We start from the raw sequence: 26,488 nt of genomic DNA on the forward strand, positions 1-26,488 counted from the left end.
TCAGGTATATTAATAAATATAACCGTATGTGTGCCTCTGGTTTTGTATGAAGAAAAAGTTAAGGACAGGAGACATGAGGAAACATGGCATGCTAATTACTTTCAAAGGACTGACAAGCATTTATTCAATTCAGTAAATATTAGTTGAGAGCTACCAAAGGCTAGGAAAGATGCTTGGTGTTTTCCTTTTCTTTAAAAAAAAAAAAAAAAAAAGATTTTATTTATTCATTTGAGAGAGAAAGACAAGAGCATGAGTGGAGGGGAGAGGCAGAGGGGTAGGGAGAAGCAGACTCCCTGCTGAGCAGGGAGGCTGACACAGGGCTCCATCCTAGGCCCTGGAGATCATGACCTGAGCTAAAGACAGACTCTTAACCATCTGAGCCCCCTAGGTGCCCTGAAGCTTGGTGTTTTCATACAGGAAATGAAAGGCAGCTCTTGCTCACTGGAAGCCAAATAAGCTTACAGTGACCTTATGCGAAGGTATCCAGGAAGCTGTCTAGCAGAAGTGACATGTGAGTCTGGCCAGAAGAATGTAAACAGAGTCCTGATGGAGATAAGATGATACCAACATATTTCAAGTTGGGAAATAATATGACCAAACTTCTTCACGTGTCATGACAGACATATTTTGGAGAATGTATTGAAGGTGGGGGTGAGGTGTGATTTGATGCTATTGAGAAACTCTTGGAGTAATCTGAGTGATAACTCAAGGCCTAGGCGCTACTCCCCTACTTAGTGTTCCAACAAGGGATGACATGCATGTGAAATACTTATTGTGCTGAGAACAAAGCAGCTACTCAGTGACGATAGGAGTGTACAAACCTTGCTCTCTTTGGTTCTCTTAACAATCTCGCAAACTGTTATTAAAAATGTATTATGGTGAGGAAACCAAGGCTCAGGATATTTAAGTGACATTTCAGCTCCAAATTGGTCTAACTCCCACACTGGGGCACTTTGAAACATCAGCCCCATATAGCTCACCGTCGGAATAATTCTGGGATCCAGAAACCCACTTGGCAGAGATACAGATGGAATTTAGACACATGAGTACAAACACCTCCAAAACCTTCGATCCTGTGTTTCCATTGTTCTCCAGAATAGAAGCAAACCTACAGAACCTGAAAACAATCCAGAACCCATCTGACAGCAGGGAGTGAGAGAAGTGATGTGGGCACTGCAGGTTCCTGAGATTACTTAATTTCTGTTCCCATTAATGGACAGCATCTCCCACATTATTTAGGATAATTAACTGTAAGTCTCAAAGGGATGCGCCCATTCCCCCTCTATTGCCTCTCTGATGGACCTAAGGACGAGGTTAGGAGAAATGACAAAATACCTCTACGAAGATAAGTTCCTTGATTTGAGCTCCAACTATAAATCCATATTTATTTTTTTTCTTCTACCCTCTCATACCTTGCTTAATGTCTCTGTCTTAGTATGATTTTTAAGGATAAAGAACTCTGGAGGAATTTGTATTAACCAGTTACCCCAAGAACCAGCAAACACAAGCTCATGATATTTACTTAAAATTCTCAGTTCTGTAGATATGTCAAGGTCTTTATAAGCAAAACTGACTTTTTCAGGGTCAGTAAATTAGCATCATGTCCAGAATAATCACTTCCACAAGAGGAATGACATGTCCTTATTTTCCATCCCCATTCGTTGGTGACAGGAGCCATGCCAAGTAATTTGCAAAATAAATTCTGAAAATCACATGGAAATACATCTAGGATATCTTTGTAATGAAATAAAAACTTATCTGTGTCATGAATGGTGAAACAGTAGAGGATCTATGAAATTCATACTCAAGGGAAACTACAAACTTGTCAAGAAACTATCTTCTTCTTTGATGAATTTTGTTTCCAAGCATTTCACAAGAGAACACTGGTGTGATCAGTAAGACCATCCAGGTGGATTCATATCAGAGAACTTATATATAGCAAACTGATTAGGAAATAACAGTGGAATAACAATGGACTTTGAATGCCTCAGTGGCCAAAACTTTTCTTGATGGTGAAAATAAGAAACTAGATTTTTAATCCACTAGAGGTCTACCCTGCAATTCCACTCCTAGTGATAAATCCAAAAAAACTGAAAGCAGATACTCGAACAGATATTTGTATACCCATGTTCACAGCAGCATTGTTTACAACAGCCAAAATGTAGAAACACTCCAAATGTCCATTAGTGGATGAATAGATTACAAAATGTGGTATACACACGTAATAGGATATTATTCGGCCATAAAAAAAGAATGTAATTTTTATATATGCTACAACATAAATGTACCTTAAAAATATCATGTTTAGTGAAATAAACCAGACACAGAAAGACAAATATTGCATGATTTCACTTATACAAGGTGCTTAGCTAAAACTGGCAAATTCATAGAGAAAGAAAGTACAACGGACGTTAACAAGGGCTGGGGGGTGGGGAAGAAGTTGCTGTATAATGGGTGCCGAGTTTTTATTCAGGAAGATGAAAGTGTTTTGGATATAGATGGTAATGATAATTATAAAACATTATGAATATGTTTAATGCCACTGAACTATCCACTTATAATTAAAGTGATAAATATTATGCTATATAGATTATACCATAATGGGTTTAAAAAAAAGAAATGTTATCAATATCAGCATAAAAAGATTGAGTTAATTTAGGACTATAAATTATAACAAAATGAGGTATTACAAGAGTTTTCAAAAGTTTTAAAATTAATGGACCCTTGAAGAATCTTCTGAATGCTATGGAACTCCTCTCTAAGGAAAAAAGAAAAAACAACACAGTCTTGAGTATAATTTGGGGGACAGAGGTTATGACACAGAGTCATGGGAGACCAACAAAACTCTAAGGCCCTCTGTTGAGGATGTCAGATGCCTTTCACAGAAGGAAGGGAAATCTCGCTGGTATGGGATCTCCAACTTCAGCTCCAGGTCTAGAAAAACTCTGAAATCACAGATGGATTAATAGAACAAAAAGACACCATTACCGGTCCAAAAGCTCATGGACTCGTGAGTACAATTTCAGCATTGCCTAAACTAAATGCCTTTCTCACAACTTCAGATCACAAATGGTGAATGGTAATAAAATCCACACAAAGAATAAAGAATTAAACAGTATGACCTCACTCATTAAAATATAGAACCTTGTTAATAAGCTATTGTATTCATCTTTTGGGTTTTTGTTTTGTTTTGTTTTGTTTTTAAGGAAAACTTAATAACATCCTTTCTGAATGAAAAGAGGTTTTTGTATCCGGTTGTAATTTGAAAAGGAACAACTAAAATTATACATTTCAGAGAAATAAACACCCTTTCATTACTGGTCACAAGGTTCTATTTTTACACTACTAGTTAAGGCTTACTATTCTCTCTGAAATTTCTTGTATTGGCAGCACTTTTATGCATTTCGTAAAAATTGGTACTTTATAATCCTGGGATGTGAAGTGTAACAAATTCAGAAAGTTTTAAATAACAATTTTCTTTGTTTCTAGCTCTCAATTTATTCGGTATTCAGTTTCTATGTTGACTTATTCTCAACAAATTCAAATAATAAAAACATTCAAGTATAGACTATTGCTATCCCATTTCTAGTAAGTGTACAAGTCAGCACCTGCCAATGAAAAGAACACGAAGGAGAATAAGGAAAAGCCATGCGAATTGTGTATTTACACTTTCAAGATAAATAATGGATCCCTTTGAGATTTTTGTGAATATAGAGCACCGCAAAGTTAAACGACACATGTGATTAAGTCTAGCCTAGCAAGAGTCTTTGACCATTCCCAAATCTAAATATAATTCAGTGTTTTATTCTAAGTTCATACTCATCCTACCATATAATCTAACAAATTCAGCCTGACAGAGTTTTCCATAACGACATCTGCCCCCTGAGGCACGACATCCCATTTTCATTGCCCTACTGATCTCATTTCCTTTTATCTGTATTTAATACTTTCTCTCCTGAATTAAGACAAAGGCCATAGGAAAGAGGGACTAAGAAACACTTTTAAGGCTTTCCACCACACTCTGTTTAGAATTCAGTGTATAGTCAACCAAGACTTACTCCATTTGCATAAGGTTAAGCGTAATGTTTTTTACCATGGTGATAACTAGAAATAAATGTGGTTATTTAAAGATTTGCTTAAACCTTTCAATATTTATATCTTTTTTATAAGCCACAATTGTACTATGGTCTATACATCTTTGGATAATTTGATAAGCGGGACAATTGAGCAGCATTCTCCAAAAGGTAGCATGCCGCTTTTTATGCCACTGATGTACAAGATGATTTTACGTGGGCAATTGTTAGATTTTTATAATAGCTATATTTTTATTTTTATGTTTTTCTCATATCTATTGCAAATAACGTTGCATCTCCATTCATAGCAGAAACAGAACATTTCCTTTTTGAATAGTTTTATTTAAATTAAGAATGGATCTATATGAAAAATCTATTAAGTAAATAAGATTATAGGTCACAGCAAAAATTGGGGAAAGGACACAAAATAGGAATATACACTGTATAGAGACATAAAGAAAGGAATAATCGGTTGCGCTTGAGCCCCAAATGAATTCCCTTAGAGGGAATTCCCTAAAAGGACTAAGAAAGGCGAAAAGCCTTTCAGACAAAGGCAGCTATGTAAAAAGACTCTGACATGAGCTCTACACTTGGTATATTTGAGCTCTGGTGGGCTCAAGTGGCTGGTAGGGATGAATGAAAGCCTGTGAGTCAGAGAGGCTTCAAGGTAACATCACAAAAGACTTACTTTGCTGTACTAAAATTAATATGCACTTTAAAACTAATGTAGACAACAGGAAGCCACTGAAGGATTTTAAGTGAAAAGTAACAGGCTGATTTGTGTTGTAAAAGAGAATTCTGGAATAACTTAGAACTCAGAGGAAGACAAGGAGACCATAAGAGAGAGAACAGTTAGACTGCATTGTGGAGGCAGAAAGGAAAAGACCAGGAGACCACACTCAAACTACATACTGGGTTTGTAAGATAAACAAGTCACGGGAATGGAAAATACAGCAAAAGGAAGATAGTCAATAATACTGTAATCACATTGTATGGTGACAGATGGTAACTACTTGCCATGGTAAGCACGGTATAATGTATACTATGTGTACACCTGAAACTAATGCAACATATTTTAACTATACTTCAATGAAAAAAAAAAAAAACCCTACATGCAAAATATTTCTGAATGACAAGGGTCACATAAACATCTTTAAAAGCAAGTGGGGGAGGAAAAGGAAAGCCTTGTACTACCATCCCAGAAAAGGTTCATATGATTAATACATAAAGAGCTCCTCCAACTCAATAGAAATATTATTTCAATTTTATTACATTATCATGAAAAAAGTCATGAGAACAGTTAATTAACATAAAACGTGAGTTTTAATTCACATAAAAAACAGAAAAGCATAACAAATGTATAAAAACACTGCAAGTTATTGATGATCATGAACAAAGGACTTTAAGAGAATGATCTACAGCATTTTGCCCATCCAGATTGTTAAAAACTGATAATATTTAGAGCGTGTATAAAAGAACACTTTCATATAATGTTAGTGGAATGATAAATTGATGCAGGGAATGTACCATCAATAGGTAAATGGCTTGTCTTACTCAAAGTAATTTACAATCTTAAAGTTATATTCACAAAAGCGCCAAAAGAAGAGCAAAAATGGGGATATTAATATGTTCAGGATCTAACCCAACCAACAGTGTGTACCACATTTATGAAAAACACTCCTCACTACCTTCCCTGCTCCACAAAAAAATAAATAAGTTCATTAATTGGTCTACTGTAGTGGAGGTGATCAGGGAAAACAGAGGAGAAATCTGAGATATTTAAGAGAGGAAAGATAGATTGTAGTGATGTGGTATGTGGGAGGTAATGAGGAAAGAATATATGCTCCATTTTTTGCAGTTCAGTGGTATCATTCCCTCAGATGAGAATTACAAAATAATTTTTGAGAATAAAGATGATTAGTTCATCTTGGGACCTGACAGATTTGAGGAATCAATGGTCTGCTCAAGTGAAAATATCCAGTAGACTGTTGAATATTTGAGTCTCGATCTCAGGAGAGAATCCGGGCTGATGATCTATTTTTCAGAGTCAATAGGAGATGGTGAAAATCTGGCTTTGGTGAAGGGAATTTATGTATCGTGAAGAGGGAAGAACCAAGACAGGAGCTTTGAGAATACCAGTGAGTAAAGGGAGAGCAGAGGAAGGAAGCACACTGCTGTGGCTTGAATATTTGCATCTCCCCCAAGTTCATACATTGAATTCTAACCCCCAAAGGTGATGGTGTTAGGAAGTGAGTTTTTTAAGAGGAGACTGGTCATGAGGGTGGAGCCCCCTGCAATGGAACTAACACTATTAGAAGAAACCCCATAGAGATTTCCTAGCCTCTTCCACCATTTGAGGACAAAGCAAGAAGGTAAATGCTATGGACCAGGAAGAAGGCTCTCAACAGAGTACAACTATACCAACACCCTAATCTTGGACCTCTAGCCTCCAGGATTGTGAAAAATAATTTTCAATATTTCTAAGCCACCGAGTCTAAGATATTTTACTGTAGTAGCCCAAACAGACCAAAACACACACCATGGAGATTTTGAGGGGTGACTTCATGGACCCACATGAAGTGGGTCCATGTCCTTCCCTCAGCCAACTAGCCTGGACACCCAGGCCTCCGTTCTGCCGCCAAGTAGAAGCCTAAGTCTGTGCCTACCAGCCCCTCATCATTGCTAGAAGAACAGTGTAAGTGAAGGTGAGCCAATGTATCTTCTTTGTCTGAGTTGGGGAATGCATCATTAGTTCTAGAGGAAGAAAGAACACTGTTCCGAAGGAAAAGTCTTAGAGCTAGTGGCCACATGGGTTCTCAGCCCACAAACACCTTCTCGCCTGGATCCAGACACAAAGAAGCTGGCAGGAGAATAATCATCTCTCTTTTCTCATACATTATTGAGCATTATATGCCCTTTTGCATATACACACAAAAATAATCATATTAGTCCAATTGGATTAGTTCAATGCATATCATTTGTAAGCCTCCTGAGAAAAGATGGAGAATACTTCCCTTTGTTTTCAGAAAATCTGATTGAAGCAGATCATACATATGTTTACAAAGGATAAAGAGCCAGATTAATTTAAGTATGTAAAGCTACAGGGAGCATTAGTCACAGACATCATTCATTAACAAAAGCCATCTGAAAAAACTAGAATAAAAATTCATCAATGGCTAGTTGAAATTCACTAAAATACACTCCAATCCATAGTCTTTACTTAGCAAATCTCAAGGTAAATTTATTTACAAAATCAAATCCTATTCTACTGTTTTTTCACAAAAAATCTCAGGGTAGATTTAGCTATAAAAATCAAAGTCCAGTGTAAGGAAAAAAAAAACATTAAACATATTGAAAATGAAGCAAAGGTTTAGAAATAGGAAGTAGTATGAGTAACAAATGAAATCAAATATTCTGAACATCCTTTATCTATTCTTTTTTTCCCCCAGTCTTAAAAGTAAAAACCAAATTTTTATGGATCCCCAATTCAGTATTTGCTGTTAAATAATACCTAAAAATTAAAAAGGTTAGCATTCAAATCACTGTGTCTCATCTAGTTCTTTTGATAAATTCTAGTAAAACTGTAACTATGGAATCTTGAATTTGCTTGGTCTTTGGGCAGGACTGTGAAATCTTTTAATACACAGTGATGTTTGTTGTAATGTTCTTTATTATAATGGTACTCAACATGTGTTTCCATTCTTCATGAAAAATAAAATTATTCTTTACCTAGGAACATACTGAAATTCCATGACTAATTAATTATACATTATTTTTTCTCAGAACAGAGATACAGAATATTTTTAACCCTGCTGAACCCCAAAACCCTGCAATATTGCTAAATTTCAAGAGGGGAAGACAATGGATTTTCACCTATGCGGGATGACATTTAAAATCTGTGTGTCCTCTCGGCCTTCCAAATACATGTGGCTCACAACATGTAAGAAAGGAATCAGAAAAGAAATAAAGAGTAAGGGGAAAAAATTGAGGCGGGATGATAGGCTCATTAAAATGTGCAGAAAGCATCTCTGACTCCCTCGAGAAAGCTGTTATCGTCAAATAATCACATTGACGAACATGGAAAGAGTGGACTCCGGCAGGGGCCTTATATTGGACCCAAGAAGTTGGTGATTATATCCTGGAAATGTGACCCCCGTGAAAGCCTGGCTGCTTTGTTGCTTAATAGAGTTCACAGAAAATGCTTGTCTCCAAAATGAGATTTCTCCCCCATTCACTGTGCAGCCTGGAGTCTTGACAGGATAAGCAGGGGGCCCTTTCTCCTAATCAAGGGGGGGCGTGGACCCCTGGGGGCAGAAGATTGTAAGCAATCAAGCTCAATGTTTCAGGGAAGAGCTCTTGCCTTCTGCTCAGTTGTCAAGTGCTCATAAAGGAAGGGTTAAGGAAGCTGCTAGAATTTGGCAGACATAAGGGATAATAGGTTAGATGGACCCATTTTTCTTAGCAATTATCCCATTCCCATCTCTGAGGCTAGGAGAAATATTCCCTTGTTGCCGAAGCAGCCTATCTACATATACTGTTTAGCTCTAATTAGAATCTTCGTTAGTGTTTCGATTTTCTCACCCTGTGGTTCAAAAATCTTAGGTATACTTTAATCTGAAGGCACCGAATGGAAAATTTTCCCTCGATGCAGCTGGACGGTGGGACAATGGGAAGGACAATGTCGGGGGGAGGGTCGTGAAATGAAACAGTACAATCAGGGCCACAGGTGAGGGAGGCCTTGGGAAAACTTCAACTCTGGGTTTGTAAATAGGGACGCATTCCCAAATCATAATGATTTCTGGTTTAAATACGACTTGTATTTTTTTAATGAAAAGGCAAATAGCAGAAAAATGTGTACTTTGTGATTCCTTTAATATTTGCAAATGTATATAGTAGTATGTTTTCTTGACATATGAATTTAAATGCATTAAAAAGAACAGAAAATTATACTCTGACAACTATTTTTAGGGTGTCAGTGGGATTAGAGGCAGGAGTGAAAAGAGACTCTTTAATCATGAATACAGTTCTTCGATGTTTGGAATATTCCCACAGGAATGCATTCATGTGTTACCTGCGTAGATTAATAAGTACTTTGCAAAAGATGGGGGGGCGGTAAATGTGGTTGGTCTATGTTTGGATCCAGGCATGGATGTGGAATAAAACTTTATCACAGATTCAAGGATTTCCAGACACGACTATAACCGAGGGATATTCTAAAATGAATATTCATACCCGGGAGATTCTGTCCCCCTTGAAACATTCTTTGAGGTTAGATTAGAGATCACTAAGTGCTTGAAGGTCGCAGGTCTTAGATGGGTGTTTATCAAAATAATCGTGTCTTGGGGCACGATGGCTCAGTGGGTTAAAGCCTCTGCCTTCGGCTTAGGTCATGATCCCAGGTTCCTGGGATCGAGCCCCATGTCGGGCTCTCTGCTCGGTGGGGAGCCTGCTTCCTCCTCTCTCTCTCTCTCTCTGCCTGCCTCCCTGCCTGTGATCTCTGTCTGTCAAATAAATAAATAAAATATTAAAAAATAAAAATAAAAATAAAAAATCGTGTCTTCCCTGAAATCCTCAAAATGTTCCTGACATCATATTACAAGAGCTCTTCAAATGGTTCTTAACTCTGTAAATAACACGCCAACACCGCTAGACATGCTGACTGTGTTACCACAAGAATCGGTGTGACTTCCCTGTTGTGGGTTCACACCCTGTACATGAGAGACTTAAAAAAAAAAGTAAATTGAAATGTCATGGGTTTTGGAGATTTTTTTTTTTTTTCCATACGGAAACATTTACAAGCCTAGGGACTGGCACAATATGCTGTAGTTCAGGACATATCCTGGGAATTCAGGAACAGCTCACTTCCTAACCTAAGACTAAAAACTGCCTAACAAATCTCATATAACACTTGGAAATGCAAGCTAAGAAGCCAAGTGAAAATATTTTTGATTGTGGGTTTTCAGCCTGAGCATTAAGCTCTGGTTTTAGTGCACCCTGGAGTCGGTAACTTCCTCCATATGTCTCTGTTTGTTAGAGGTACGCGTGCTTCAGTGCAGTGACGAGGGGTTGGGTGGCAAATGAGTCAGGAAATGTTCAAAAGGAAAGCCAGGCACTCAGTCATTCACATCCTCCTCTCTCTAGTTTCAAGGGGCAGGTTCATCCCCTGCCATGTGCAGTTTCTAGAACAGAGGGCCAAATTGGCCCAAATGTCTAAAATCCTTTTAGTTGAATCCATTATACAAATATCTGACAATTATGAACTAAGTCTCATTTAACATGCTTGGATGCTCTCACTTAAAAGGCAATAATTACTGAAAAGAGTGAGTTGTATAAACCTGTTTCCCAGCACGTGAGTTGACAAGCCCCCCCACTGGTTATAAAGCAACCATCAGGCAGAGCTTTTTATATTTAATGTTGAACAAATTATCCTTCATAAATGGCAGATTGAGGATTCTCACTGTCAATCTTGCTTTCCATTCGGCTACATTTTCATTTCACAGAACATCTTGAATCTAGCTGAGGGAGGTCCCTAAAAATACAGAGCAAAAATAAATCCAAAAGGAAGAAGTCTAATAAGAACCTCTCTGCTAAGTCAGTAACAGTTAGGTATCTCCTTGGTGAACACTCCCTCAAAGGGTGACTTTAAAAACCCTAAAGTCAGTGTGTGCCTCTGCGTTCACCACCAGAGTACCAATAGGAATGGGGTTGGGAAGACTTGTGTTTGCGCCATATCAAGTGCCTTACATTGCAAGAAATATACAGAATATAAAGCTGCAAGGCACTGTTAAAGGTCATCTAATTTGACCCACTGTGGAAATTTCCATTCAAATGGAAATTCAAACTCCCTGAGATTACTTTTCATGATGGGTCATTCAAGGTCTTCTGAAAGGAATCCTTTGCATGGCTGGGCAGCCTCTCCCCCCAAGTTCTTGATCATGAGCCTCAACCTACAGACTTTCTTTTTCTTTTTCTTTCATATCAAATATATAATGTATTATTTGTTTCAGGGGTACAGGTCTCTAATTCATCAGTCTTATATAATACTCAGTGCTCATTACAACACATACCCTCCTAATGTCCATCACCCAGTTACGCCATCCCTCTACCGCACTCCCTTACGGCAATCCTGTTTATTTCCTAAGATTAAGAGTCTTCTATGGTTTGTCTCCCTCTCTGGTTTCCTCTTGTTTCCTTTTTATTTCTACCCGTTTGCTCCTCCAGAGAAACATACTCCATCTGATTTTGCACCACAAACCTTCTCTGCTAAAATATAAAATTGTATGCTCTCCCTTAAAAATGTTTTAAATCATGACATCATTTTATGAGGAATCAGATACAAAGTAATTTTAAACGATTCTTCCATTTTATATAAGGATGTTATTGAACATTCTGCTAGAAAGTTTGTTTTATTATAATCAGGACTACAGAGCAAACATGCAAAGATAAATTTTTATTTTTCCCTATTTATCAAGTTCTATAAATGATGTAGTTTACTTTAATCGTGTGAAAAAATGCATTCAAGTTATATTGCATGTAGTTTGCAAAAAAAATGAATCTTGAACTGAAGATTAAATTTTAAGTATCTGTTTCAATATCAAGAATATTGTTTACAGGGGAGCCTGGGTTGCTCAGTGGGTTAAAGCCTCTGCCTTCCGCTCAGGTCATGATCCCAGGATCCTGGGATCAAGCCCCACATTGGACTCTCTGCTCGGCAAGGATCCTGCTTCCCTTCCTCTCTCTCTGCCTGCCTCTTTGCCTACTTGTGATCTCTGTCTGTCAAATAAAAAAATAAAATCTTAAAAAAAAGAAAGTATTGTTTGCTAGGCACTAGAGATGAAGAATATGTAGAAGATTAAGACTGTGGAATGATGAAGACTTTGTAAACCCGTTTCCAGCCCCACAGATGCTGATTCAGTTGTTCAGGAATGAGAATCGGTATCTAATGAAATCTACTCAAAGTATTTTATTGTAGCGTCCTCTGACACCACAGTCATGGGTGTTAGTCACTCTGAATGGACTGCAGGTTAAAACTCTCACCCACAAGACATCTGAAATACCTACACCTGACAAAGAACATATAACAAAAACATGCAAAGAGCAAATACAGAATTTTTTTTAAAGAAGGAAACCCCAGTAAAAACATGCAAGATCTTGGACAGGCACTTCATAAAAGAGAATATCCAAATGGCCAATTAAAAAAAAGTCTTTGTTTTCATTAGGAATGCAAATTAAACACATTGTAATACCAGACACAAGACACCCACCCGAATGGCTAACATGAACAAGCCCAACAATATCAAGTCTTTTTTAGGATGAGTATTATGCCTCCATCAGAAAGGATGAATACCCAACTTTTGTATCAACATGGATGGGACTGGAAGAGATTATACTGAGTGAAGTAAGTTAAGCAGAGAGTCAATTATCATATGGTTTCACTTATTTGTGGAGCATAAGAAATAACATGGAGGACATGGGAAGATGGAGAGGAGAAGGGAGTTGGGGGAAATTGGAGGGGGAGACGAATCATGAGAAACTGTGGACTCTGAAAAACAATCTGAGGGTTTTGAAGGAGCAGGGGGTGGGAGGTTGGGTGAGCCTGGTGGTGGGTATTATGGAGGGCACGAATTGCATGGAGTACTAGGTATGGTGCATAAACAATGAATTCTGGTATACTGAAAAGAAACTAAAAAATTAAAAATTTTTTAAAGAAGGAATTAAAAAAAAAAAAAAGCAACTGGAACTCTCCTGTGCTGACGATGGCAGTGTAACTAGATACAAATTCTTTGGCACATAGTTTGGCAGCATCAGGTAAAGCTTAATATATCTATACCCAGGGGCAGTTCCTCTTCTAGGTACACTATTTTCAAAAGAAATATGTACATATCTGCACCATAAGATATGTAGAAGCATATTATTGTACTATTCATACTAGTCAAAAAATGGAAACAAGTCCTTCAGCAGTAGAAAGGATAAATAAACTAAAATATATTCACATAAAGGGATACTATATAACAACAGGACTGAACAACTATTGCTACCTCCCAAAATATGAATGAATCTCATCAATGTTGAGAAGTAAGGTACAAAAAGAAAACAATCGGTATGATTCAATTTTATGAAATTCAAAAACAGGCAAAATGTATCAACAGAAGTCAGGATAAGTTACCTCTGGAGGTAGATAGTGACTGGAAGGGAGAATGAAGTGGCTTCTGAGATGTTAGGGGTGTTTTATTTGGGGGCTGGTTACTTGGGTGTGTTCACTTTTTGTAAATTCACACTAATGATCTTATACTTTCTGAATATAGTCATAGTTCAAAAACTTTTAAAAGTAACTCAACATCAAAAATAATAGGGGCAGCTGGATGGCTCAGTTGGTTGAGGATCCAAATCTTGGTTTCGGCTCAGGTCATGATCTCAGGATCCTGGGATCAAGTCCCACGACGGGCTCGGCACTCAGCGTGGAGTCTGCTTCAGAGTCCCTCTCCCTCCTCATTTGCCCCTCCCCTGCTTGCACACGCACCCTCTCTCTCTCTCAAATAAATAAATAAATATCTAAAAATAAGTAATATCCTACAAGGGCAGCATTTTACAATTTGCAAGCTGTTTTCACACCTGTTGTCCCATTCAATTCTCTCTTTAATTAACTGACTAACTCATTTATTCACCAAAATTGATTATATCTCATATGTGCAAGGGGCTGTGTGAGGTGGTGCAAGGAATACAAAGGCTAGTAAGACTTGGTTATTGGCCTCTAAGAACTTACAAAACTAAAAATTTGAAGAGAAATATGCTGTAAGGCAAAACTAGCAACAATAATTCATCATCTCCGGCATACTAGGCATTGTGCATTACCTATCTTCTCACATTTAACAGCTTCAAGAAAATACTTTAACATTATATTTATTTTTCTCTGTAAATATTTAGCATTGTATGAAGGAAAATAGAGATTTTCTGGGAAAAGAAAAGAAATTTGCTTCCACAGTCCATGTCTAGAGGGGCAAATGTAAAGTATAAGCATGCTGACCTGCTCTGTTCAATGATATCATTGACCAGTCCAGAGGACCAGAGGATGAAGTAAACGGACTCACAGGCACAGAAATACAACTACAAATTCCATGCCAATATTTGTTTCGGTTGATTATTTCACATGGCAACACTTCAGAATGACTGTGTCCTAGTTTAGACTTATCTCCTGAAACCTAAGAAACTTAAACATTTCAAATAAAGTGCCAGTCTGAAAGAAATATAAGCAAAGTGGTAAGAGTGGACTGGGAAGATACGATGGCCTAAGTATTTCCAAGAAAATTTTAATTCTTCCATTTAACAGAACGAGGGCTTTACAAATGAATAAATCTCCCACGAGCTAATATCTAGGAATATATGTGACACTTCTTATCAGTTACATAGCATGATCAATAGCACTTTTGAGAGCATGTGTATATATTTTGAGAGCATGTGTTTATATTTTATGGGACTAATCCTGTACAACCTATGGAATCTTACAGATGCCCAATTCAGTAGCTTTTGCTTGACATTTAAGTGGGTTTTTAAAAATTTGTTCCATGGTAACACTTCATTGATTCTATCCAGTTACTTCATCCATGACCCGCTGAGTGGGCTCAGTTCAGGACACTGGACCCAAGCTGCGTCTTCCTAGTCTGCTTTACTCCTACTACAGTTGATTTATTGATCCTTGCCTCATATGACTCTTCAGTTGCTTCACAATCTGGAAAGGAGAACTTATCTCCTCTTCAAATGACTCTCAAATCCTAATGCAAAGGTATTTCATTGTTTCTGAGTTGGATGTGTAACAAAAATGGTGGGAAATAAAGCATAACTAATGGATAGAGGAAATGATGGGGAAGATAGAATTGAAGAGGGAGTTGGAAGATGGATTGTGAAGGAGATTTTAAATCATGAAAAGGAAAGTTTTCTTTATCTTGTCAGCAATTAGAAGCTACATGAATACTCCAGCAAGGTAATAAGAAATCATATTTTTTAACATATTAGCTCTAGCAGTAGAATGATGGTTACAATATACTGTTACAATAAACAGCTACAATATACTGTTTATGACGACCTACAATCAATGAGTTATTGGCAGGCTATACAGCAAAACATCTAAGTGTAAGAAAGACATGGGTTTAAATTCCTACTCTGCAGTTAGCCATGTAACCTTGACCCAGTAACTGAACATATTTCAATTTAAGTTTAATCACCCTCTACATGGACAGTACCTAGCTCATAGTGTTGATTTGAATGTTAATTAAATGAGAAATTAGATGCATAAAGTAAGCAATGAATAGTGATGCTTTTCATTAGTCCTCTAAGATTTGAGATCCTCGTTGTCACATCCAATGTACAACATCTAGGGTAATCATTAGTACAGCAGTGTGGCTCAACCCATGCTGTCCAGCAAAACGAATCAAGAAACTTTGGAAAGTGTATATGCTGAGGCCCACACCACACAGGATTCTGATTCATTCCGAGGGCCCAATCACCCACATATACTCTAGGTTCCACAAGTAATTCTCATGCACAGCCACAATTAAGAATACTTAATTAGTATATCATAGATTAAACACCACTTTCAGATTCATTAGAATACATGTCTTGCTTATAGATCATAAATAACATAGTACTTAACTTGGAGTTTATAAACCTCTGTGCCTCAGTTTCCATCGTCATAATATGAAGTCACATTCTTGTATAGAGCCAGGCCCTTACCTAAAGATAATAATGAATAATGCATGCATCTAAGACCAGGAAAGCCAAGGTATATTCAAAGGAAGGGATACAGACAAAGCAATAAGAAATAGCAACCACATTGCTTAGTCCATAATTCAAACACACAAATAAGTCAGAGATCAGACATTGCAGTAAGTCAGAAACCAGGAAGAAATGGAAAAATCAATGCATGCAAGGAAGGTCAGGGCAAACAGCAAGTGAATGCAGAGATAAGAAGGTATAGAGGAACTGAAGGCAGAAAGAAGGTCAAAGCCCAGGCTGGTCAGCAGGAATCAGGTGACCTACAAGTTAGATGAGAAGAAAAGATGCCAGGTACCAGCAAATGGAGAGTCTGATTTTAAGGCAACCTCCAGTCCCTGGCAGGAAGCCTTTTATACTTTCTGCTGCAGTAAAACCAATCTAGGACAGCAGATGGAAGTAAGTAAATGCACAAAAACAGAGGAGGTGATGCTCCTAGGGGAGCCGGAATAGCACAAGATCTCTGGTGAATAATTCTAGACAACTACAAAGATGCAAACCACTCACAAACCATGCATTTTATATATAATAATATTTACTTATATGTAATATATAATTATAATAAAATAATATATAATAAATACAAATATAATTTCTAATATATAATATAATAAATTAAATATAATTTATATTAAGTACTATTAAAACATAATTTTCTTTTCATTCTATTCTTTTTTTTTTTTAAAGATTTTATTTATTTATTTTTCAGAGGGAGAGCGAGCACAGGCAGACAGAGTGGAAGGCAGAGTCAGAGGGAGAAGCAGACTCCCCGTGAAACAAGGAGCCCGATGTGGAACTCGATCCCAGATCGCTGGGATCATGACCTGAGCCGAAGGCAGCTGCTAACCCACTGAGCCACCCAGGCGTCCCCTTTTCATTCTATTCTAAAATTCTATTATTAAAGCTAATTTTCTATTCAAGAAACTGTGACAAATGATTGAAAAATATGAAAAAGAGTAATATGATTTAAAAAGAAAAACAAAACACAGAATGAAACAAATTCATTCATTCATTCATTCAGCTGATTATCAATTACTGAACGCCTTCAATTGCCAAGTCCTGTGCTAGGCACTCTATCCGGACAAAAACAGAGTCTCCAAGGATCTTATTGTCTAGCAGGAGTAACAAAGATGGAATTATTACAGTGTGACCCATGAAGTCCTATGATACAGTTAACATTAGGGTGCCAAGAAAGACATCCCAAGGAGAAGCTTTGAAAAGTTCATAGGAATTCATTAGAGAGAATGTAATCTACTATGAACAAGTAGCACATGCAAGGACAAGCTGGCAAGAGAAGACAAGGCATGTCTGAAGATTCAGAAGTAACTCAGTATGGCTAGATCATATGTTGTGAGGTTGAGAAGGTTGCGGCTAGAGAGAGACTGGAGACCTCTAATGAAACGTCATTGTGAAATACTTGGATTTCATCCAAAATATAATTCTCTCTGACTTCTAATAATTTTATGTAATATATCAAGCATCTGCAACAGAAAATGCAACATGAACTAGAAAACCAAATAACGCATATGAATTCAGACATGGAATTATCCATGCATTGTTAGATAAAGATTCCGGTTAAGAATGAGCTGGTTCAGGGCGCCTGGGTGGCTCAGTGGGTTAAGCCGCTGCCTTCGGCTCAGGTCATGATCTCAGGGTCCTGGGATCGAGTCCCGCGTGGGGCTCTCTGCTCAGCAGGGAGCCTGCTTCCCTCTCTCTCTCTCTGCCTGCCTCTCTGCCTACTTGTGATCTCTGTCTGTCAAATAAACAAATAAAATCTTTAAAAAAAGAAAAAAGAATGAGCTGGTTCAGACCACTTTTAAAAATACATGGGAGTCCCTTTTTAGGGGGATAGCTCCAAATGTTTACATTAAAATTTATTCTGTATCTTCCAGGATTTAGTATTTAAAAAATCATCTTAAAGTCTATGAAGATTATGTCAAACGCTATAGACAAATCTAACTATATTACATATTAATTTTTTAAAAATAAATATGAACCTTACAACATCTCTGAAAATGAAGAAAGGGTAGAATAAAGAGTTATCACATCACAGGGCACCTGGGTGGGTGGCTCAGTGGGTTAAGCCTTTGCCTTCAGCTCAGGTCATGATCTCAGGGTCCTAGGATCAAGCCCCACATCAGGCTCTCTGCTCAGCAGGGAGCCTGCTTCCCCCTCTCTCTCTGCCTGCTGCTCTGCCTACTCGTGATCTCTCTCTCTCTCTCTCTGTCCAATAAATAAATAAATATTCATTTTTGAAAAATAAAAAGAATAAAGAGTTATCACATCAAACAAGAAGGATGTGTTGATCTAACTACAAATTGTTTAGAGATTCCTGCTTTTGGTAGCTGGACATTCTTAACCATTTGAGGACATGATATCAGTGAAGGGAGCAGTCCCAGGGAAGTTCCAGAGAATTAATGAAGTTTTTTTTAGGAATTTTACACATTTTTCTACCCAAATATCCACCAAATCAATTTTTTTCCTAGTCTTAGCATGCTGGAAATAATACATCACTGAGTGGTTTCACAACATTACAAATTTAAGATCTGCAACTTCCACTGGGATCTCTGCTCCAACCAGCACAGTTTAGCCCACTTCCTTTCTCATTTTCTCCAGTGCCTATGCCAAACACATATTTGCCTAAGTTTTCTTACTCACTTGCAACAAACCCCCTTGTTACTACTTACTGTAGGTAGGAACTGAATAGGAGAGGTTACACACACAGTTGATTAATGATTGTGAGCTCAGTGGACAGCCAAAGAAAACACCCACATTTAAAATGTAACTGGATGATGGTTTTAGAGAGGACTGAAAAGAAGACAAAAATTAAATTAAGAGGTGACCCGAGGTTTTCGTATTACAAAACTCAAACCGAATTAAAGGCCACTGAGAGGTCAAATATGTTAAGGGCCAAAGAGTCCACTAAGTGTGGCAATATGATGATCATGGCAAGTAGTGACTTTATTTCAAATAATTTCAACGGGGTGACAAGAACTGAAACCAGGCTGTAGTTGGCTGAACAGCAAATGAGTGCTAAAGAGGAAAAAGCAAGTGCATACTACTTTTTGAAGAAAGTTGTCTGTGGAATAGGGAGATGCCATGACTGATTTAAAGGGCTGGAGCATGAAAGGAAGTCTTCGTTGTGGCTAAGGTGATGGTGGTGATCGTGGTGGAGGAGGTAACAGAAGTGGTGGTGCAGATGACAGATATGAAGGTGGTCATGGCAGTGGGGGTCTTGGAGGTGATGAAGGTGGTAGCGGTGGCAGAGATAGTGATGGTGACAGAGAAGATGCTGGTGGGAGGTGGTGGTTTAAGTGATGATGCAGGCAGGGATGATGGTGGTAGTGGTGAGAATAGAAATGGAAATAACAGCTTTAAATAAAGAGAATACCTGAGCATGTTTATCCACTAAGGTGAAAGAACCAGTAAGAGTAAGAGAATAAAGAAAAAAAAAAAAAAAAGAATGGAATAGGTCCCAAAGGCAAATAGACAAGGAGGTTAGAGCACAAATGGAAGAACCCAACTGCAACACCATCTTCCATAGTTAAGACTCCCATAATGAACCACCTGCAGGTCTCCAAAATGTGTCATGGACTTCTACTTTGCTCTGCCTTTGTTCTGGAGCTATTCCCTTAGCCTAGAACATCCTTTCTACCTCTTGCCTTCTCTATATTCTTTTATTTTAAAAAATTTTAAAAAATAAAGTCATCCAGGAAGACTTTTCTAATCCACTCCCCCAGGTTCATAGGATGCCTGTTCTCTGGGATGCCATAATATTCCACTTATGGTCCATCACAAGACTTCTCACACCATGTTGGGATCATTCTAATCTCCAATGGAATATAAGATCCATCAAAGTAAACATTGTGTTTTATTAGACGTTCATTTATGAATTCAACAAAATTAACATACCACTACTACTTCTAATAAAAATCTATTGAGCTCTGACCAAAGGCCAAGCAATAGAAAACAAATTTCAACCCACCAACTTTCGTGAATGAAGTTTTATTAGAACACAGTCATACCCATCCATTTTTATGTTGTCTATGTCTGCTTTTCTCTCTACACTAGCAAACTGAGTAGCTGAAACAGAGAATATATAGTCTACAGATCCTAAAAGGTTCATTACCTGACCCTTTACAGAAAGTTTGGCAATCCCTGGTTTAACCAATAGAGATATCAACCTGTTTCATAGGAATCTATACTTCAGTGGGAGACACAGGCAATTGTCACACAACGTGATATGTATTTTGATAGTAGAAATTAAAATTGCTATTGGAGCACATAGATGTTTTAATCTAAAATTGGGGGGATCAAGGTTTTTGATCTAGCATCTAATACTGGCTGCCATACTAGTAGATGCTCTCTAAGTGAACTAATTTTTTTGAAGGGAAGAATTCATTGAGGACCTGAAATACTAGAGCAAGATGCTAAAAGATGTAATTAAGACACTCTTCCAAAGGACTACTCATGTTTCTCCTACAGGGGACTAAACCTCAATTATCACATTGTAAAGCCTAATTTACCCCAATTTTTCAGACTTGTATCCTGTTCCAAAGAGGTAAGACTCCAGCTGGGGTTCTTCAAGCAATAAAATAGAAAATCTGATTCTGGTGCCCAGTCTGAGAGGCTGACTCTAACACTTGCTGATGGCTGGGAGGCCTATGTAGTCTTTAGATTGTTCTTTCAGCTTCTTTCCCCAAGACTTTATTGTGCTTTTTTAATGTTAAGGCCTAGCTAAGAGGCTTCAATATCCTCTTGTTTCTCTTTAGTTTACATATATACAGACACTCACAGTCTTAGGTTATACTCAATACTGTTTCTCAAATAATACATACCTCTGTCTCTATATATAAACACATACAATATATATAAATATACACAGCCCACACATCCTTCATACATAAAATGAAATTTCATATCTCTAAAAAATATGTGTGGAACTCAAATCTAATACATCCATACTTACATGTAAATTTATCCTACATCAGAAAGGTCAGTGACAATTAATCACAGAGGCTGCACTGGGTTGAGAAAGTTTGGGAGGCAACTTCTGAGCACACAACAAGTAGGTGATGGGTATTAAAGAGGGCACATATTGCATGGAGCACTGGGTGTTATATGCAAACAATGAACCATGGAACACTACATCAAAAACTAATGATGAACTATACAGTGACTAACATAATAAAAAAAAAATAAAAATAAAGAAGTAAAGAACTATAATTATTTAGTGACTTTGGTCTTGGATACCAGAGATGAAACTTATTTGCCACCCCTGATCCTTAAGGATGTCACATTCACAAATTTCTTAAATATACTCTTGCCCCCAAGCTTACCACATGTGAATGGACAGTGGACCGGCTCTCCCTAGAACTGAGGCAGGTGGAAAAGTTCTTGATGGGGATGACCTTGATGGAGAAAATAAGAATAATAACTTACTTCTGCAAAGCACTTTACGGATTTCAAAGTATCCTCACTGGTGTTATCTCATTGAATCACTGCAATTTTCTTTATTTATAGATTACAAAGCCCAAGTCAGTAGGGCTCAGCAGGGTCATGTGGAAATTTTGGCAAACACTTAACACAGAAGGTTTGACTCCCAGCTGTGATACTTTCAGGGACATAAGGCAGCATCCCAGGTAATTGGGGGTAGCACACCACTCTGAGGTAAATGAGTAGGTGTTACCCCACATTATTTTACTCATTCATGCAGTCGACAACCATTAAGTTCTTACTATATGACACAATCACAAAGATTATAAGAGTGGTTTGAAAAGTTATGACAAGATGTTCTGAAGAAAAATGCTATGTACCGGCAAGAACTTACTACAACATTGCAAGTATTAAAACAAATAGTCAATGTCATAAACATATATATATATATATATATATATATATATATATATATATATATATATATATCTCAATTTCCAGAGCCAGGCACAATGCTAAGTGCCAGAGACACAAATAAGAACAACAACAAAAAAATCCCCGATGTAGGGTGCCTGGGTAGCTCAGGCAGTTAAGTGTCTGCCTTTAGCTCAGGTCATGATCCCAGCACCCTGGGATCAAGTCCTACATTAGGCTCCCTGACCAGCAGAGAGCCTCCCTCTCAGCGGGACCCTCCTGCCCTCTGCCCCCCACCCCCACCACTTGCACACACTCTCTCTCTTAAATAAATAAATATCTTTTTTAAAAAAATCTCTAATGCTAAGGAGCTTACAGGCATTTTTTCCCCTTAGTTCCCTACATTAATTCTCTACCATTCTAATAATTTTATTTCCATACAAATCACCTAGGTAATGTGCTAATCCTGACAATTTTACTTATTTGGTGTCAAGTGGGCTCCAGAAACCTGAATTTTTAATAAGCCCCCAAATATCCCTGATGCAAGTACTACTCCCTGAACTTCATTATGAAAGTCATTACTAACACTTTCAAAGCGCCACACAGGCTGCAGAAAATGTACGAACCTGGTTTCTCGTCTGCTGGTCTCCAGAAGAATGAATACTTGGGGTGTTCTTCCATCCAGACCTCCGTGGTCAGCTCCAGTTTGAAGTATTCTGTACGCTGAAACATGAATTCCATAAACCCCATCAAGTCGGTGATGATGTTCTATGTCTATATCCCGTACTATGCAGGTGTGTATAAGCATACTGTGCAAAATACACTGGTGCTTTAACATTGTTCAATAGCTTTGAACATCCTTTCTAACTATAGCTGAATGGCAATAAAATGCCCTAATCACATCCCTATGCTTATATATGCATCACCAACAAGTTAGGGGGCTGCCCGAATCCCTTCAGACCTGTATCTTAGACACTTGTTCACTTACTACCTATTTTCCCTTTATAAATTACCTTGATAGCCTACTGTCCTGACTTACCTCGCATGAAATCATTGAAGACATTCATTTTAATTTGATATGAACCTTCCCCTTTGCGTGAAATCATGGCACTGCCCATGAGTGACTATATTTTTAGTGAACAATTACATCATGTGGCTATATATGAGGTAATACTGTAAAGCTGTTAAAATAATTGTGGAGCAGAATAAAACACAACCTTATGAATGATATGCTGTGGAAAAATTAAGTTGCAAAACAGGAAATCCCACTTTAACATAAAATATGTACACATATACCATACATATGTTTACATATAAAATACATATATTCTTTGAGGGGCATCTGGGTGGCTCAGTCTGTTAAGCATCTGCTGTGGCTCAGCATCCTGTTAAGTCATGATCTCAAGAGTCCTGGGATTGAGCCCCACATCAGGCTCCCTGCTTGATGGGGAGGCTGCTTTTCCCTCTCCCTCTGACTCTCCTTTTCTCTCTGCCTCTCCTCCATCCTGCCTCCCCCAACTTGTGCACATGTGCTGTCTCAAATAAATAAAATCATTAAAAACATTAAAGTAAAAACTAAAATACATATCTTCCTTGAAAATGTAGGAATATTTGTCATAATGGCTACCTCAGATAATAGGATAATAAGTAACTATTATTTTTCTGGGTTTTTTACATTTATGTATTTTTAAAATTTTCTATAATGTGGTACTTTGTGATCAGAAAAAGGTATTATTTAACAAGACAGTGTATTCAGTATGTTTCTATTTTATTTTAAAAGTTATACGGGGATAACATGCACACAAATATTACTAGTATTTATCTTTGAGTGAGATATTACAAATGATTGTTTTCTTCTTGGTGCCTTTCTTCTTTTTTAATTTTCTATAACAACATGTATGATTTTACTTTTGAAAGTAAAACAGACCTACAAAGAAAATCTAGAGCTGGATTAATAGAAATTATTCTCTAAAGGTAGAACATTAAGTCATTGTAAAACCTGGATATTTGGGAGCATTAAGTACCTTTTCTTATCACAGACGGCACCTTGAAAAACACTATACCTGAACTCAATCATCTCTAGCCTCATTATTTCTTCGTCTAAAAGAACTTTTATCCAAGAACAACTCCATTTGGCACAGTACAGCAACAGTAACCAGAGTAATAAATAAAAAGTACTGTGAAAACAATGAAAGGTAAATTTTCTAACACCCCATAAAAATTTTAAAATAAGCAAAAAATAGACTGTCAGGAGAATTTCGATAAGAAAATATAAATTGAGTGATGGTTTTATGTATATATCGTCAAATAGAAATATGAAGCCATCATCATTTAAGTTCAGCTCTGAAGTTGGGGTTATTTGGACAAATAATACACTAATGAAAACCCATTTCTGCAGAGGAGCGGGTAGTCTCCTCATCACAACAGTTCCTGAAATGAATTTGAGGCACACATTTGGGGCTTAATAAAAGGAATAATAGCGTGGTCATGAACACTTTCATTTTAAAATGGTAGACGTGACTCTAGCCTCAAAATGAGAAAAAAGAATCCCTACCCCTTTGACAGGACACTGTTGCTATGGTGACAGTCCCCTAGCCTATGGCCGAGCAGCTCTGGGTGGCTTTAGCTTGAGTGGACAAGCTAAGACATATTGAAATCACCGTGCTCACACAGCAACCTGACCAAGAAAGCCCTTTACATAGAAACAAATTACTCCCACCCTTTTCTTCTTTTAACCCCATGGCTTGGAGGCAGTCTCTGTGTTGAAGACTCTCAAATGTTTCTCTCCAGCCTGGACCTCTTCCTTGAGCTCAGACTTCCATGCCACAGCTCCATGCGGATGCCTGATCATGATTTGACATTTCATATGCCCAAAACAGAACCCAATCATTTCTCCCATCTCCATCATGACCGCCATCACAATCATATCCTGCCCCACCTCCCCTACCCACTCAGCTATTCGGATCAAAAACCTTGGCATCATTACCGCATTGCCTATTTCAACTTCTTTTAAACATTTGTCCGTGCTTGTCTGTTACCACACCTTTTATCTGACCCTGTCCATTAGAGTATCAGTTCTTTCAGGGCAAGAATGCAATCTGTTTTGTTCACCCCTATATTCCCAGCATCTAAAATAGTGTCTGATATAGAGTAGGTACTCAATGACTCTGCCTATTCCTATGATATCACTTTCTTACTTTAGAATTTCCAACAGTATTTTTTAGGATGTGCTTTGACTATGGACAATGTACATGGGGGGGTGGGGGTGGCATTTGTTTCTTCATTTACAAATGGGGGAAGCTAAATAAGCAGTAATTTTCCCATTTATGCAAAAATTTCATGACTCTGTGATCAAAGTTTACTTGACATAAAATATTCATTTCCTATTCAATTCACCATGGGATTTCCATTTAGCTTTTTCTTTACTGACATATTCAATAATGTATACATAATCATAGTTCTCGAAACACTTTTGTTTTCATTATTTCCTTTGATACCTAAACTGTTGGAGCCTTACATTTATTATTTCTGTTTTTTAAAATTTTTTTTATAAATAACTATAAACTCAGAGGGGGTATATGAATTAACCAAATTCACCATCCATCTTATTTCACTTAACAGATCTGTATTGGTTAATACTTTACATGTTTTTATAGTCATGGTGTATATGTAGGAGTTATAATAAATGATATTTCTCCAAATTTTTTTCAAAAAATATTAATCATCATATAATTCAAGAGAGTGTAACATAGTTTCCAAGTCTTCCAACAGTTTGGATTAGACTCCAGCCCTGCCCTTTCTATAAGAAAAGAGAAAGCTTCTAGCATGTTTTAGTTGAGTGGAGAAGCCAGGACCAGCTCGACTCCCTGTCATCCTGCAGTAGCATCTAAAACTCTTCCTGTTCGACTTATTCCTTTGAGGAAAGGCATTGCCTCCAGAAAGCCCCTGCAGTTAAACAGGAATACAGAATAATCAGAAATACTTGGGTTCAAATCCCCACTCTATCATTTACCACCTCTGTCACTGTCAACAAGTCATGGGCCTCCTTTTCTGCATCTGTAAAGCGTACTAACCGCTTCTTAAGAAAAGTGTAAAATTAAATTAAATGATGTAAGTTGGTGCCAGGTATACAGTACACACTCAGAAAATGAGAACTCCTCCTCATCTCGGTTACTTGGAGAAATAACCTATCAATCTAACCACACTTTCACAAATAAACCTTAAGGAAATGGAAAGAGGAAAACCAAGATAGGCCTAGAATACAGTATTGGGTAAATGTTACGAACAACTAAATTAATTATAGACAGGTACTAGCTATACATATTTTGATAAAAACAGTGAAAAACTAGACTTCAAATAGTCTTAGCACAAGAAAATTACACTTTAGCCCCAGGGGGGTAAAAAAAAAAAAAAAAAAAAAAAGGCTTACATTTTTCTTTCAATATTTTAAGTGAATTTATTTTCCTATAACTTGGGAGTTTCTTATAGGACTATATAGCTTCTGGGCACCCATTGAATCCTCCTATCTATGAGCTAGTTTTTTAATATCCTCAATTCTAGAGAAATGAAAGGAGAATTTTCTCTAGTCTGATTCGAATCTAGGATCTGGGAAGAAACGACTGGTAAGGAAGAGGATTTTTTTTTTCTTTTTTTTTTTTTAGTAGCCATGAAGAATGCCCTGGCTTGCATACTTAGGAGTTTTGAGGAGGACTTCTGCGCCAGACAAAAGAAACAGAGAACTCAAAAACTGAAAAGCACGATTATCGTAACGTCTCAAAAGCTGTATTAGATTATCTTTT

The 26,488-nt window shown here is 37.5% G+C and overlaps 1 long non-coding RNA gene across 1 annotated transcript in view; it reads right to left on the reverse strand.

Annotated features, from left to right (window-relative positions):
• Positions 1-26,488, reverse strand: part of LOC131826487 (uncharacterized) — an 83,498-nt gene that overhangs the window by 54,381 nt on the left and 2,629 nt on the right. Inside the window, exons 2-3 of the long non-coding RNA XR_009351619.1 lie at positions 22,316-22,412; positions 21,179-21,250 (exon numbers count right to left, since the gene is read on the reverse strand). This is a non-coding gene — a long non-coding RNA (uncharacterized LOC131826487). The remainder of the gene's footprint in view (positions 1-21,178; positions 21,251-22,315; positions 22,413-26,488) is intronic.

Source organism: Mustela lutreola, chromosome 3 (genome assembly GCF_030435805.1).
Source record: "Mustela lutreola isolate mMusLut2 chromosome 3, mMusLut2.pri, whole genome shotgun sequence".
NCBI lineage: Eukaryota > Metazoa > Chordata > Mammalia > Carnivora > Mustelidae > Mustela > Mustela lutreola.